The 17,160-nt window shown below is 38.2% G+C and overlaps 1 protein-coding gene across 2 annotated transcripts in view; it reads left to right on the forward strand.

Annotated features, from left to right (window-relative positions):
* The window catches only part of SEC24D (SEC24 homolog D, COPII coat complex component), a 119,214-nt gene that overhangs the window by 19,155 nt on the left and 82,899 nt on the right, over positions 1-17,160 (forward strand). The gene's annotated exons all lie outside the window — the stretch shown is intronic.

A 17,160-nucleotide genomic window follows, 5' to 3' on the forward strand; every position in this document is an offset into this window, starting at 1 on the left:
CAGAAGAAACTGCAAGTATTATGGCTTTGAGCAGGGATATAAAGTCCTTTGGAATAAGAATGAAATTGTCTACAGTTAACTTTCATCTTTGAAGTGGTTCTATAAACATGAGTAGAAAAAGTTAGAAAGAGACTAAGGAGCACTAAGAGGTATTATATTTCATATATATATATGGCCTAACTTTTGCATGTAACAAACCACCAGCAAACTTAGTAGCTTACAACCACTATTTATGAGTTGGTAGGTCCTCTGGGCTGGGCTTGACTGATTTTGGCTAGGCTTGCTTTGTGCATCTGGGGTCAGCTAGAGGCTTGACTGGAGCCCAAATGGTCTAGGATGGTCTATGAGTTTTCTGCGGTTGCTATAATCAAGTACCATAACCTGGGTGGCTTTCCAGCGTCTAGTGGCTCCAGGCATTCCTTGGCTTTTGGCCGCATCATTCCAATCTTTGCCTCTGTTGTCATATCACCTCCCCCTCTTCTCTGTGTCTTTTCTTCCAGGTGTTGATCTCAGAACTCCCTGTGCCCCTCTCATAAGTTTCATGTGATTCCATTTGGGGCCCACCCAGATAATCTAGGATAAGCACTATCTTTCAAGATCCTTTATTTAATCAATTCTTTTGCTATATGCAGTGTTAGTCACAGGTTTCAGGGATTAGGACATGGAGGTATCTTTTTGGGGGGCTATATATTCAGCCCACTATAAATGGTATCATTCATGCATTTGGTATTTGTTACCCATCTGTTAGCTGGGGATGATTGAGTCCTGTCACCAAGCAGGATAGCCTAGGTTTGGCAGTGCCAGAGATCCAAGAGGGAAAGTAGGAATATGCAAGGCCTCCTGAGGATGGTCTGCAGTGTTCTCTCATCCAAAGCAAGTCCCAAGACCACCCCAGAGTCAAGGGGCAGAAAAATAGACCCTGCCTCTGCATGGGAGGAGCAGCAAAGTCCTTAAAAACAGCATAGGTATAGGTAGGGGTGGAGGATTTTGGCTATTTTTGTACTCTACCACTTATTCTATATTTTTTAAAATATAAACTTGAAGATTTGTGGTAAAGTATCTGATGCTATGTAAGAAATTAATTTTTTTTTTTTTGCGATACACAGGCCTCTCACTGTTGTGGCCTCTCCCATTGTGGAGCACAGGCTCTGGACACGCAGGCTCAGCGGCCATGGCTCACGGGCCCAGCTGCTCTGCAGCATGTGGGATCTTCCCAGACCAGGGCACGAACCCGTGTCCCCTGCATCGGCAGGCGGACTCTCAACCGCTGCGCCACCAGGGCAGCCCAGAAATTAAATTTTAATAACTCTTAGTGCCCTTATTGATGATCATGTTACCAGCTATTACTTTTCTAGTTTAATATTATTTGATTATTCCAGTTGAAGAAGTATCATGTATTTACCTGATTTACATTTTGACTTCCTGTTTCTCTGCTTGTATACAACATCTACAGACCCTTTGGGTCGTTCCACTTCATTCTCTGATGTTTCTAGCTCCTGGTTCATTGTTAGTTAATCTCTCCAGTACTGTTTCTGTTACAGTTATTGGCAATTTTACTATCCATCTGTAGAAACTTCCATTTCTCTGGCCTCTCAATTCTTGATCTTATTTTCTTCCAATGTTCTTTGTATCTACCCCACTTACTCCTATCGTTACCAATGACTGTACACCTTCATAGTCTCAGTTGAAAGCATCCCATCCTCCAACCACTGCCTTCTATCTTTTCAGCTCATTCCCTTTAGGACTCAAACTTCAATAATAATTCACCCACCAGGATTTACAACCTACCACTTTTTCTTGACTCACACCACCTTCATCTTCGCACTTCTCCTCTGCAGCTTATATTATGTGATCCATGATTATAAATCTGTCCCTTGCATCTTCTACCCTGAACTCCTTTGCCCTCTCCCTCCACTGCATTCACCTAGAAAATTCCCATTTGTTGTTAAACCAACTCTCCACCTACTCCATGCCTGCACCTCAGATGCTGAAGGCAACTTGAGAAAGATGCACACCATGCTTACTGGTCTCACTTTGAATTCATAACCACTAAACTAAAGTGAACCTTTAGTTGTGTGTTTCTAAAACCTGACTGCACAGAATAATAACTGGTAGAGCATTTAAAATTATTGATGCCTTGCTCCCAGACCCCCAAATTACGATTTAATTGTACTGGGCATTGGAATTTTTCAAAGTTCCTCTGTTAATTCTAACATGTAGCAAGTTTGGAGACCATCACCCAACTCTGCTGACCCTCCCATTTTCGTGATGACTATCATTTCTTCTCTCTTGAAACTCCTAACACTACCTTTTCCTTTTCTGACTCTTTAATGATAACCTGCTCCTTATTACAGTGAGAAAATAGAAGAAATCCAAAGAGAACCTCTGCATGTTTCATTTCCACATCTCGCTGCATGTGTGCTCATTTATCCCTCTTCCTCCTGTTAGTGTGGATAAGCTTGTCCATACTCCTGACCAAGGTCATCACCTCCACTTGTGCCCTAGAATCCACCTCTATGGCCTTTCAAGAGCAGCCCTCCAGAAAATGTCCCCTGTATTAGAGTTCTCCAAAAAACAGAACCAATAGGATATATGTCTATATATGGAAATAAATTTATTTTAAAGAATTGGTTTACTCAGTTGTTGGAGACTGGCAAGGCCAAAATCTGCTGGGCTGGCCAGTGCGCTGGAGACACAGGAACAGCTGATGTTGCAGCTTGACTCTGAAGGCGTCTGAAGCAGAATTCCCTCTTCCTCAGGGAGACCTCGGCATTTTTCTCTTAATCCTTCGACAGGTCAGAAGAGGCCTACCCACACTGTGGAGGGTACTCTGCTTCACTCAAGGGCTACTGATTAAATGTTAATCGCATTTAAAAAAATACCTTCACAGCAAGATCTAGACTGGTATTTGAAACTGGGTACCATGGCCTAGCCAAGTTGACACATAAAATTAACCATCACATCCTCTCTCTGCTGCATTATTTTTACTTATTTGAAGATAAACTTAAGTTTTTCTCTGTCTAGATCATTCTCATCAGAATATAAACCTCCTGAAATACCTCTTATTGTTAATGAAAGAAGCCTCCTTTGTCCCTTCCCCATATCTATCCAGTTTCCTCCCCATTTTATGGCTCTCTTTTACAGCAAGAAATCTCTAGAAGGGTTGCCTTTACCCACTGTCTTGGTTCATCTCCTCCTATTCCCTCCTGAACCTGTTCCAGTTTAGATCTTATCACTACAACCCCACTAATACTATGCTTGTTCAGGTCTCCAGTGACCTCCCATTTCCAAATCTTGTGGCCAATTCTCAGATCTCCTCTGTCTTGACCTGTCAGCAACAGATTAGACACGTCTGTTTATTCCATTCTCCTTGAAACATCTTTTCAGTGAGGTTACCGTGTCCCCAGCACATAGAACAGTGCCCAGTACATAGTATGTGCTCATATTTGTTGAACGAATGAACGTTAACAACAAAAGCAATGAGCAGTATATTGTGTCATTCATCCAAGACCCTTAAAATACGCACATACAAATCAGTCCAATATTATCTTAAGTGTAATGGCAACACCACCCACTCCTTTACATCTCTGCTTGTTTCACTGGTGGCTCTTTCCTGTCTCCTTTGTTGGTTTCACCTCGTCTTTGCAACCTCCTCGTGCTAAAAGTGTCCCAAAGTCTTTGGACCCGTCCCCTTCTCCATCGACATTTACTCTCTAGTCAGCTCTACTCGAAGTGTGCTCCTAGGACGGCACATGAATATTGGCTGGAGCAACCAAAATGTCCATCAGCAGATGACTAGATAAGGAAGATGTGGTACATATATACAGTGGAATACTACTCAGCCATAGAAATCATAAAATAATGCCATTTGCAGCAATATGGATGGACCTAGAGATTATCATACTAAGTGAAGTAAGTCAGACAAAGACAAATATCATATGATATTACTTATATGTGGAATCTAAAATATGATACAAATGAACTTATTTATGAAACAGAAATAGACTCACGGACATAGAAAACAAGTTTATGGTTACCAAAGGGGAAAGGGGATGGGGGAGATAAATTAGGAGTTTGGGATTAGCAGATACAAACTAATATAAATAAAATAGATAAACAACAAGGTCCTACTGTATAGCACAGGGAACTATATTCAATATCCCGTAATAAACCATAATGGAAAAGAATATAAAAAAGAATATATATATATATATATGTATAACTGAATCACTTTACTGTATACCAGAAACTAATACAATGTTGTAAATCTACTATACTTCAATAAATTAAAAACAAAGCAAAACAAAAAAAAACATTGGCTTGGAGCTTAGTAGAAATGCATGTTCTCAGGCTCCACCCCAGACCTGAATCAGAATCTCTAGGAATGGGGCCCTGGAATCTGTTTTAACAAGCTCTTCAGATGATTCTTAGGCACCCTAAGGTTTGAGAAGTACCACTTTAGGGAATTCCCTGATGGTCCAGTAGTTAGGACTCCACACTGTCACTGCTGAGGGCCTGGGTTCAGTCCCTGGTCAGGGAACTATCATCCCACAAGCCACACAGCACAGCCAAAAAATAAATTTAAAAAAAACCAAAAAGCAATAACAAAAAACCCCAAAAACGTGGCCCAAGAAGTACCGCTTTCGATGACTCATTCTCATGGCTTTAACTGAGAACGTAGATACTCCTAGTCAAGACATTTTCCTTGAAATCTAGATTACAACCCCATTCTTCCAGGTCCTCTGGCCAAAAAACTTGGAGTCATCCTTGATTCTCTCTTTCTCACATTTAGTCCTTTAGCTAATTCCATTGCTTCTGCCTTTTGTGCTCATGCTGGTCCAAGCCTCTACCATCTATACCCACCTGGATTATCATAAGAGCATCCTAACTGGTCTCCCTGCTATTCTAGTCTGCACAGCAGCCAGGGTGATCCTTTCACATTCTAAGTCAGATGATGTCACGGCTCATAACAAACCCTCCAATACTCCTCTAGTTAGAAACCAAAGTTCTTACAAAGGCCTGTAAGACCCTACCGTATTTGCCACCCCTGACACCGCCCACCCCCTGCCACCCACCCACACACACACGCACACACACACACACACACGCACGCCACTCTGACCTGTTCTTTTACCACTCTTCTCCATCACTTTGCTTTGTGTCACACCAGCCTCCTTGTTATGCCTCAGCCACGCCAAGCGTACTCCTGCCTCAAGGCCTTTGCACCTGCAGTTTCCTCTGCCTAGATTCTCCTCCCCTACATACATACAGGGCATGGCTCAATCCTGTATTTCTTTCACGTCCTCATTGCTCATCCCCCATCTCACTGGCACCCCATCCATATCACTTCATATCCACAGCACTTATTACCTGACATAGGATGCATCTTATTTATGCATTTATATATCGCCTGCCTTCCATACTAGAATGTCAGCTCCAAGAGGTCAAGGATTTGGTTTTGTTCACTACTGTGCCCCTAACACATAGAACAGGGCCTGGTACAGAGTATGTGCTCACATATTTGTTCAATGAATGAATGTTAACAACAAAAGCAATAAGCAGTATGTGATGTGATTTATTCAAGACCCTTAAAATATGCACATATAAGTCAGTCCAATATTATTTTTATCTTAAAAGTAATAAAATAGCAATACCAGATGGAGCCTGTTTTTATATTCTTATTACCAGAGTAGGATGCTTTTGCTAACTAAATTAATTCTTCCTTCTGGAAAGAAAGATGTGAAATCATGTTTACCGAACTCCTATTGCATTCCAGCCCTGAGCTAAGTGCTCACTACAACTCTTTTGGATGGTGGTCTTAGCCATATTTTGGAAGTGAGGACACTGGTATCACCATCAAACTCTTCCTCACTCTTTGTATCAGCAGTTGAGATCTTCCTATTCTCCTCTTTCTCTTACCATGCCCAAGTGCAAATAATTCTGCTTTAGGCAGCCTGCCTTAGATGTGTACATGCATCTTATTATCTTGTCTCTCCCTTATCCTTTTTGTTCATTTATCTCAAGAGAATCACTTTCTTTTTTTCTCTTTCCTGATTCTATTTTGTGAAACTAGAATACTCTGTTCATAGCAGATATGTGTGAAAGTAATTCTAGTGGCGGAAAAAGAAATCTATACATTTTGAAGTAGGATTGGCATTATCAGGAGTCACTGTCACCAAATTTGAAACCCTTTAAGACCTGAGACACAGTCACAATCTCTATTGAAATTTCTGTGTTTTGTTTTATCTCTAAGCTGTTTTCCGAGAATATGGATTTGAGGTTAAAAAAAAAAACAACAACCAAAGAAAAAACCCTGTATTTTTAGAAACTACTAGAACTGTTTGTTATATTTCTCACTCCCTTTGTAGTATTCTAGCCAAGATGTGAATTAATTTAGAAATGTAATTACCACCAATGACATTGTTTCTTTGGAGGCAGTGCTTTGTGAGTTTCAAATGGCTAATTTAAAATAAACTTTTTGGAAGTAGAGTCTATCTGAAGACTGAGAGCTATCTATGTTCAATATATACATTATTATGACTTTTACCTCGCTTTCGTATTTGACACTTCATTTGTTGAAATGATGACAGTAAATGTAAACTACTGCAGTTTTGAATGAACCAGATGAACCTTGTGGTTGAAATGTAGAGTGTAATTACAGTGTTTTGATTTTTCTGTTTGCTTCTTGTCTCTGCCCGTGGTAGCTTTTAGTCTCGTTTGTATCTTACAGTAGTTGTGTTTGGAGCATATTCTATATCCTTAATTTAATAAGAATTCAAATCCTATGAAATTAAAAAGACAGAAATGCATGGATTTAAAAGCAGGCTAAATCTGTCTCTGATATGCTGTAAAAACCAATGATATCAATGCCAGGTGGGGCCTGGATTGGATGAGATGGAAAGGGAAAATGGAGCAGGTAACGTTTCAGAGCTTGGGGGAAGACAATTTTCATATTAGTAGTAGTTTCTTTTTTTTTAATTGAAATACAGTTGATTTACAATATTGTATATGTACAGTAAAGTGATTCAGTTATACATATATATATTTTTCAGATTCTTTCCCATTATAGGTTATTATAAGATATTGAATATAGTTCCCTGTGTTATAAACACAACAGTAAATCCTTGTTGTTTATCAATTTTATATATGGTGGTGTGTATATGTTAACCCCAAACTCCTAGTTTATCTCCTGCCCCTTCCCCTTTGGTAACCATAAATTTGTCCTCTATGTCTGTGAGTCCATTTCTGTTTTGTAAATACATTCATTTGTATTTTTTAGATTCCACATATAAGTGATATCATGTATTTGTCTTTCTCTTACTTACTTCACTTAGTATGATAATCTCTAAGTCCATCCACATTGCTGCAAATGGCAATATCTCATTCTTTTTTTATGGTTGAGTAATATTCCATGGTGTATATACGTGTGTGTGTGTGTGTATGTGTGTACATATACACACGCACCACATCTTCTTTATCCACTCATCTGTTGATAGACACTTAGATTGCTTCCAAGTCTTAGCTATTGTAAATAGTGCTGCTATGAACGTTGGGGTGCATGTATCTTTTTGAATTAGTTTTCATCTTTTCCAGGTATATACTCAGGAGGGGCATCACTGGATCATGCGGTAGCTCTATTTTTGTTTTTTTGAGGAAACTCCATACTGTTTTCCATAGTGGCTGCACCAATTATATTCCCACCAACAGTGTAGGAGGGTTCCTTTTTCTCCACACCCTCTCCAGCATTTATTATTTGTAGACTTTTTGATGATAGTAATTCTGACCCGTGATTAATAATTAGTGATGTTGAGCATCTTTTCATGTGCCTTTTGGCCATCTGTATGTCTTCTTAGGAGAAATATCGATTTAGGTCTTCTGCCCATTTTTTGATTGGGTTGTTTTTTTCTTTGATATTGAGCTGTATGAGCTGTTTGTATATTTTGGAAATTAATCCCTTGTCAGTCTCATCGTTGGCAAGTATTTTCTCCCAGTCAGTGGGTTGTCTTTTTGTTTTGTTTATGGTTTCCTTTGTTGTGCAAAAGCTTTTAAGTTTGATTAGACCCCATTTGTTTATTTTTTATTTTATTTCTTTTGCCTTGGAAAACTGATCTCAGAAAATACTGCTGTGATTTATGTCAGAGAATGTTTTGCCTATATTCTCTTCTAGGAGTTTTGTGGTGTCATGTCTTATATTTAAGTCTTTAAACCATTTTGAGTTTATTTTTGTATATGGTGTGAGGGAGTGTTCTAACCACTGATTCACATGAGGCTATCCACCTTTCTCAGCACCACTTTCTGAAGAGACTGACTGTTCTCCATTGTATATTCTTGCCTGCTTTGTTGAAGATTAATTGACCATGGGTGTGTGGATTTATGTCTGGCCTTTCTACTCTGTTCCATTGAGCTGTGTTTGGTTTTGTGCCAGTACCATACTGTTTTGATTACAATAGCTTTGTAGTGTTGGCCAAAGTCTGGGAGGGTTATGCCTCCAGCTTTGTTCTTTTTCCTCAGGATTGCTTTGGTAATTCTGGGTTGTTTGTGGTTCCATATAAATTTTAGGATTATTTGTTCTAGTTCTGTGAAAAATGTCATAGGTAATTTGATAGGATCACATTAAATCTGTAGATTGCTTTGGGTAGTATGGCCGTTTTAACAATATTAATTCTTCCAGTCCAAGAGATGGGATATCTTTCCATTTTACTTTCTCTTTCTGATATTTCATTATTAGTGTAAAGAAATGCAACAGATTTCTGTATATTAATCTTATATCCTGCTACCTTCCTGAATTCATTTATTAGTTCTCATAGTGTTGGTGTGGAATGTTTAGGGTTTTCTGTATAGAGTATCATGTCATCTGCATATAATGACAATTTTACCTCGTCCTTCTAATTTGGATACATTTTATTTCTTTTTCCTGTCTGATTGCTGTGGCTAGGGCTTCCAGTACTATTTGAATAGAAGTGATGAGAGAGGGCATCCATGTCTTGTTTCAGAATTTAGCAGGAAGGCTTTCAGCTTTTCACTGTTGAGTATTATAATGGCTATGGGTTTGTCGTAAATGGCTTTTATTATGTTGAGATACGTTCCCTCTGTACCCACTTTGGTGAAAGTTTTTATCATGAATGGATTTTGAATTTATCAAATGTTTTTTCTGCATCAGTTGAGATGGCCATGTGGTTTTTGTCTTTTGTTGATATGGTCTATCACATTGATTGATTTGCATATGTTGAACCATCCTTGTGACCGTGGAATGAATCCAACTTGATCATGGTGTATAATCCTTACTATGTGCTGGATTCAGTTTGCTAATATTTTGTTGAGGATTTTTGCATCTATATCCATCAAAGATATTGGCCTGTAATTTTCTTTTTTTGTAGTGTCTGTCTGGTTTTGGTATCAGGGTGATGGTGGCTTCATAGAATGACTTTGGGAGTGTTCCTTCCTCTTCAGTCTTTTGGAAGAATTTGAGAAGGATAGGTGTAAGTTCTTTGTATGTTTGGTAGAATTCCCCAATGAAGCCATCCATTCCTGGAGTTTTGTTTGCAGGGAGTTTTTTTAAAAGTTACAGATTCTATTTCACTACTAGTGATGGGTCTGTTCATATTATCTATTTCTACTTGACTCAGTTTTGGCAGGCAGTATGTTTCTCGATATTTGTCCATTTCTTCTAGGTTGTCCAATTTGTTCATATATAACTTCATAGTATTTTCTTATGATTTTTCGTATTTCTGTGGTATCGGTTGTTATTTTTCCTCTTTCATTTTTTTATTTATTTTTTAAATTTATTTATTTTTCTTCTTGGTGAGCCTGGCTAGAGGTTTGTCAATTTTGTTTGTCCTTTCAAAAAGCGAGCTCTGGTTTTATTGATTTTTTTTCTTTTTCTTTTTTGGATCTCTAGTTTATTTATTTCCTCTTTGATCTTTATTATTTCCTTCCTTCTGCTCACTTTGGGTTTTGTTTGTTCTTTTTCTGATTCTTTTAATTGGTAGTTTAAGTTGTTTATTTGAGATTTTTCTTATTTTTTGAGGAAGGCTTGTATTGCTATGAACTTTCCTCTTAGAAATGCTTTTGCTGCATCCCATAGGTTTTGTATTGTTGTGTTTTCATTGTTGTTTGTCTCAAGGTATTTTCTGATTTCCCCCTTGATTTTATTTTTGACTCATTGGTTTTTTTAGTAGCATATTGTTTAGTTTCCATGTAATCATTTTTTTTCTCATTTTTCTTTCTGTGGTTGATTTCTAGTTTCATACCATTGTGGTCAGAAAAAAATGCTTGAAATAATTTCTGTCCTTTTAAATTTGTCCTAGTATGTGGTCTGTCCTAGAGAATGTTCCATGCATACTTGAAAAGAATGTGCATTCTGGGTTTTTTGGATGTAGTGTCTGTAGATATCAATGAAGTTCAACTATTCTATTGTGTGATTTAGGATCTCTGTTGCCTTATTGGTTTTCTTTCTGGAAGGTCTGTCCATTGATGTCAGTGGAGTGTTAAAGTCTCCTACTGTTATTGTATTCCTCTCAGTTTCTCCCTTTATGTCTGTTAGTATTTGTTTTATGTATTTAGGTGCTCCTGTATTGGGTGCATATATGTTAACCAGTGTAATATCCTCTTCTTGTATTGATCCTTTTATCATTACATAGCGTCCTTCTTTATCTTTCTTTATGGCCTTTCTTTTAAAGTCTATTTTGTCTGATATGAGTATTGCTACCCTTGCTTTCTTGTCGTTTCCATTTGCATGAAATATCTTTTTCCATCTCCTCACTTTCAATCTATGTATGTCTTTCACCCTAAAGTGGGTCTTTTGTAGGCAGCATATTATAGGTTCTTGGGTTTTTTTAATCCAGTCTTCCACTCTATGTCTTTTGATCAGAGCATTTATTTATTTATTTATTTATTTATTGTATGAATAAATAATAGTTTATTTAGTCAGCATTTTACTAACGGGTTTTTTTTAATTAGTTTCTGCTTTATAACAAAGTGAATCAGTCATACACATACATCTGTTCCCACATCCCTTCCCTCTTGCGTCTCCCTCCCTCCCACTCTCCCTATCCCACCCCTCTAAGTGGTCACCAAGCACCAAGCTGATCTCCCTGTGCTATGCGGCTGCTTCCCACTATCTGTCTACCTTACGTTTGGTACTGTATATATGTCCATGCCTCTCTCTCGCTTTGTCACAGCTTACCCTTCCCCCTCCCCATATCCTCAAGTCCATTCTCAAGTAGGTCTGTGTCTTTATTCCTGTTTTACCCCTAGGTTCTTCATGACATTTTTTTCCCCTAAATTCCATATCTATGTGTTAGCATACGGTATTTGTCTTTCTCTTTCTGACTTACTTCACGCTGTATGACAGACTCTAGGTCTATCCACCTCATTACAAATAGCTCAGTTTCATTTCTTTTTATGGCTGAGTAATATTCCATTGTATATATGTGCCACATCTTCTTTATCCATTCATCCGATGATGGACACTTAGGTTGTTTCCATCTCCGGGCTATTGTGAATAGAGCTGCAATGAACATTTTGGTACATGTCTCTTTTTGAATTATGGTTTTCTCAGGGTATATGGCTAGTAGTGGGATTGCTGGGTCATATGGGAGTTCTACTTTTAGTTTTTTAAGGAACCTCCATACTGTTCTCCATAGTGGCTGTACCAATTCACATTCCCACCAGCAGTGCAAGAGTGTTCCCTTTTTTCCACACCCTCTCCAGCATTTATTGTTTCTAGATTTTTTGATGATGGCCATTCTGACTGGTGTGAGATGATATCTCATTGTAGTTTTGATTTGCATTTCTCTAATGATTAATGATGTTGAGCATTCTTTCATGTGTTTGTTGGCAGTCTGTATATCTTCTTTGGAGAAATGCCTATTTAAGTCTTCTGCCCATTTTTTGATTGGGTTATTTGTTTTTTTGTTATTGAGCTGCATGAGCTGCTTATAAATTTTGGATATTAATCCTTTGTCAGTTGTTTCACTTGCAAATATTTTCTCCCATTCTGAGGGTTGTCTTTTGGTCTTGTTTATGGTTTCCTTTGCTGTGCAAAAGCTTTGAAGTTTCATTAGGTCCCATTTGTTTATCTTTCTTTTTATTTCCATTTCTCTAGAAGGTGGGTCCAAAAGGATCTTGCTGTGATTTATGTCATAGAGTGTTCTGCCTATGTTTTCCTCTAAGAGTTTGATAGTTTCTGGCCTTACATTTAGGTCTTTAATCCATTTTGAACTTATTTTTGTGTATGGTGTTAGGGAATGATCTAATCTCATACTTTTACATGTCCCTGTCCAGTTTTCCCAGCACCACTTATTGAAGAGGCTGTCCTTTCTCCACTGTACATTCCTGCCTCCTTTATCAAAGATAAGTTGACCATATGTGCGTGGGTTTATCTCTGGCCTTTCTATCCTGTTCCATTGATCTTTCTGTTTTTGTGCCAGTACCACACTGTCTTGATTACTGTAGCTTTGTAGTATAGTCTGAAGTCAGGGAGCCTGATTCCTCCAGCTCCGTTTTTCCTTCTCAAGATTGCTTTGGCTATTCGGGGTCTTTTTTTTTCCAAACAAATTTTGAAATTTTTTGTTCTAGTTCTGTGAAAAATGCCAGTGGTAGTTTGATAGGGATTGCATTGAATCTGTAGATTGCTTTGGGTAGTAGAGTCATTTTCACAATATTGATTCTTCCAATCCAGGAACATGGTATATCTCTCCATCAATTTGTATCATCTTTAATTTCTTTCATCAGTGTCTTATAATTTTCTGCATACAGGTCTTTTGTCTCCTTAGGTAGGTTTATTCCTAGATATTTTATTCTTTTTGTTGCAATGGTAAATGGGAGTGTTTTCTTGATTTCACTTTCAGATTTTTCATCATTAATGTACAGGAATGCCAGAGATTTCTGTGCATTAATTTTGTATCCTGCTACTTTACCAAATTCATTGATTAGCTCTAGTAGTTTTGTGGTAGCATCTTTAGGATTCTCTATGTATAGTATCATGTCATCTGCAAACAGTGACAGCTTTACTTCTTCTTTTCCAATTTGGATTCCTTTTATTTCCTTTTCTTCTCTGATTGCTGTGGCTAAAACTTCCAAAACTAAGTTGAATAAGAGTGGTGAGAGTGGGCAGCCTTGTCTTGTTCCTGATCTTAGTGGAAATGGTTTCAGTTCTTCACCATTGAGGACGATGTTGGCTGTGGGTTTGTCATATATGGCCTTTATTATGTTGAGGAAAGTTCCCTCTATGCCTACTTTCTGCAGGGTTTTTATCATAAATGGGTGTTGAATTTGTCGAAAGCTTTCTCTGCATCTATTGAGATGATCATATGGTTTTTCTCCTTCAATTTGTTAATATGGTGTATCACATTGATTGATTTGCGTATATTGAAGAATCCTTGCATTCCTGGAATAAACCCCACTTGATCATGGTGTATGATTCTTTTAGTGTGCTGTTGGATTATGTTTGCTCGTATTTTGTTGAGGATTTTTGCATCTATGTTCATCAGTGATATTGGCCTGTAGTTTTCTTTCTTTGTGCCATCCTTGCCTGGTTTTGGTATCAAGGTGATGGTGGCCTCGTAGAATGAGTTTGGGAGTGTTCCTCCCTCTGCTATATTTTGGAAGAGTTTGAGAAGGATAGGTGTAAGCTCTTCTCTAAATGCTTGATAGAATTCGCCTGTGAAGCCATCTGGTCCTGGGCTTTTGTTTGTTGGAAGATTTTTAATCACAGTTTCAATTTCAGTGCTTGTGATTGGTCTGTTCATATGTTCTATTTCTGTTCATATGTTCAGTCTTGGCAGGTTGTGCATTTCTAAGAATTTGTCCATTTCTTCCAGGTTGTCCATTTTATTGGCATAGAGTTGCTTGTAGTAATCTCTCATGATCTTTTGTATTTCTGCAGTGTCAGTTGTTACTTCTCCTTTTTCATTTCTAATTCTATTGATTTGAGTCTTCTCCCTTTTTTTCTTGATGAGTCTGGCTAATGGTTTATCAATTTTGTTTATCTTCTCAAAGAACCAGCTTTTAGTTTTATTGATCTTTGCTATCGTTTCCTTCATTTCTTTTTCATTTATTTCTGATCTGATCTTTATGATTTCTTTCCTTCTGCTAACTTTGGGGGTTTTTTGTTCTTCTTTCTCTAATTGCTTTAGGTGCAGGGTCAGGTTGTTTACTCGAAATGTTTCCTGTTTCTTAAGGTGGGATTGTATTGCTATAAACTTCCCCCTTAGAACTGCTTTTGCTGCGTCCCATAGGTTTTGGGTCGTCGTGTCTCCATTGTCATTTGTTTCTAGGTATTTTTTTATTTCCTCTTTGATTTCTTCAGTGATCACTTCGTTATTAAGTAGTGTATTGTTTAGCCTCCATGTGTTTGTATTTTTTACAGATCTTTTCCTGTAATTGATGTCTAGTCTCATAGCATTGTGGTCGGAAAAGATACTTGATACAATTTCAGTTTTCTTAAATTTACCAAGGCTTGATTTGTGACCCAAGATATGATATCCTGGAGAATGTTCCATGAGCCCTTGAGAAAAATGTGTATTCTGTTGTTTTTGGATGGAATGTCCTATAAATATCAATTAAGTCCATCTTGTTTAATGTATCATTTAAAGCTTGTGTTTCCTTATTTATTTTCATTTTGGATGATCTGTCCATTGGTGAAAGTGGGGTGTTAAAGTCCCCTACTATGAGTGTGTTACTGTCGATTTCCCCTTTTATGGCTGTTAGTATTTGCCTTATGTATTGAGGTGCTCCTATGTTGGGTGCATAAATATTTACAATTGTTATATCTTCTTCTTGGATCGATCCCTTTATCATTATGTAGTGTCCTTCTTTGTCTCTTCTAATAGTCTTTATTTTAAAGTCATTTTGTGTGATATGAGAATTGCTACTCCAGCTTTCTTTTGATTTCCATTTGCATGGAATATCTTTTTCCATCCCCTTACTTTCAATCTGCATGTGTCTCTAGGTCTGAAGTGGGTCTCTTGTAGACAGCATATATATGGGTCTTGTTTTTGTATCCATTCAGCCAATCTGTGTCTTTTGGTGGGAGCATTTAGTCCATTTACATTTAAGATAATTATTGATATGTATGTTCCTATTCCCATTTCCTTAATTGCTTTGGGTTCGTTATTGTAGGTATATTCCTTCTGTTGTGTTTCTTGCCTAGAGAAGTTCCTTTAGCATTTGTTGTAAAGCTGGTTTGGTGGTGCTGAACTCTCTCAGCTTTTGCTTCTCTGTAAAGGTTTTAATTTCTCCATCAAATCTGAATGAGATCCTTGCTGGGTAGAGTAATCTTGGTTGCAGGTTTTTCTCCTTCATCACTTTAAATATGTCCTGCCACTCCCTTCTGGCTTGTAGAGTTTCTGCTGAGAGATCAGCTGTTAACCTGATGGGGATTCCCTTGTGTGTTATTTGTTGTTTTTCTCTTGCTGCTTTTAATATGATTTCTTTGTGTTTAATTTTTGACAGTTTGATTAATATGTGTCTTGGTGTATTTCTCCTTGGATTTATTCTGTATGGGACTCTCTGTGCCTCCTGGACTTGATTAACTATTTCCTTTCCCATATTGGGGAAGTTTTCAACTATAATCTCTTCAAATATTTTCTCAGTCCCTTTCTTTTTCTCTTCTTCTTCTGGAACCCCTATAATTCGAATGTTGGTGCGTTTAATGTTGTCCCAGAGGTCTCTGAGACTGTCCTCTGTTCTTTTCATTCTTTTTTCTTTATTTTGCTCTGCAGCAGTTATTTCCACTATTTTATCTTCCACCTCACTTATCCGTTCTTCTGCCTCAGTTATTCTGCTACTGATCCCATCTAGAGTATTTTTCATTTCATTTATTGTGTTTTTTATCGATGCTTGATTCATCTTTAGTTCTTCTAGGTCCTTGTTAACTGTTTCTTGCATTTTGTCTATTCTATTTCCAAGATTATGGATCTTGGAAATAGAATCTTGGATCAGCTTTACTATCATTATTCTGAATTCTTTTTCAGGTAGACTGCCTATTACCTCTTCATTTGTTAGGTCTGGTAGGTTTTTATCTTGCTCCTTCACCTGCTGTGTGTTTTTCTGTCTTCTCATTTTGCTTATCTTACTGTGTTTGGGGTCTCCTTTTTGCAGTCTGCAGATTCGTAGTTCCCGTTTGGTGTCTGTCCCCCGTGGCTAAGGTTGTTTCAGTAGGTTGTGTAGGCTTCCTGGTGGGGGGGACTAGTGCCTGTGTTCTGGTGGTTGAGGCTCAATCTTGTCTTTCTGGTGGAACCGTCCACGTCTGGTGGTGTGTTTTGGGGTGCCTGTGGCCTTATTATGTTTTTAGGCAGCCTCTCTGCTAATGGGTGGGGTTGTGTTCCTGTCTTGCTAGTTGCTTGGCATAGGGTGACCAGCACTGTAGCTTGCTGGTCGTTGACTGAAGCTGGGTGCTGGTGTCGAGATGGAGATCTCTGGGAGATTTTCGCCGCTTGATATTTTGTGGAGCTGGGAGGTCTCTTGTGGACCCGTGTCCTGAAGTTGGCTCTCCCACCTCAGAGGCACAGCACTGACTCCTGGCTGCAGCACCAAGAGCCTTTCATCTACCCGGCTCAGAATAAAGGGAGAAAAAGTAGAAAGAAAGAATTAATAGGAGAAAGAAAGAAAGAAAGAAGGAAAGAAAGGAAGGAAGGAAGAAAGAAAGGAGGGAGGGAGGGAGGAAGGTAAGAAAAAGAGAGAAAGGAAGAAAGGGAGGGAGGGAGTAAGGAAAGAAAGAAAGACAGGAGGGAGGGAGGAAGGAAAGAAAGAAAGAAAGAAAGGAGGGGCGGAGGGAGGGAGGAGGAAGGGAAGGTAGAAAAAAGAAGATAAAGTAAAATAGAATAAAGTATGATAAAATATAATAGTGTTATTAAAATAAAAAAGTAATTAATGAAAAAAAAAAACGGACGGATAGAACCCTGGGCCAAATGGTGGAAGCAAAGCTATACAGAGAAAATCTCACCCAGAAGCATACACATACACATTCACAAAAAGAGAACAGGGGGAAAAAATCATAAATCTTGCTCTCAAAGTCCACCTCCTCAATTTGGGATAATTCGTTGTAAAAAGAGGAAAAGGGGAAAAAATTTTAAATCTTGTCCTCAAAGTCCGCCTCCTCAATTTGGGATGATTCGTTGTCTATTCATGTATTCCACAGATGCAGGGTACATCAAG

The sequence above is a fragment of the Mesoplodon mirus genome (genome assembly GCF_964341445.2).
Source record: "Mesoplodon mirus genome assembly, chromosome: 2".
Lineage (NCBI taxonomy): Eukaryota > Metazoa > Chordata > Mammalia > Artiodactyla > Ziphiidae > Mesoplodon > Mesoplodon mirus.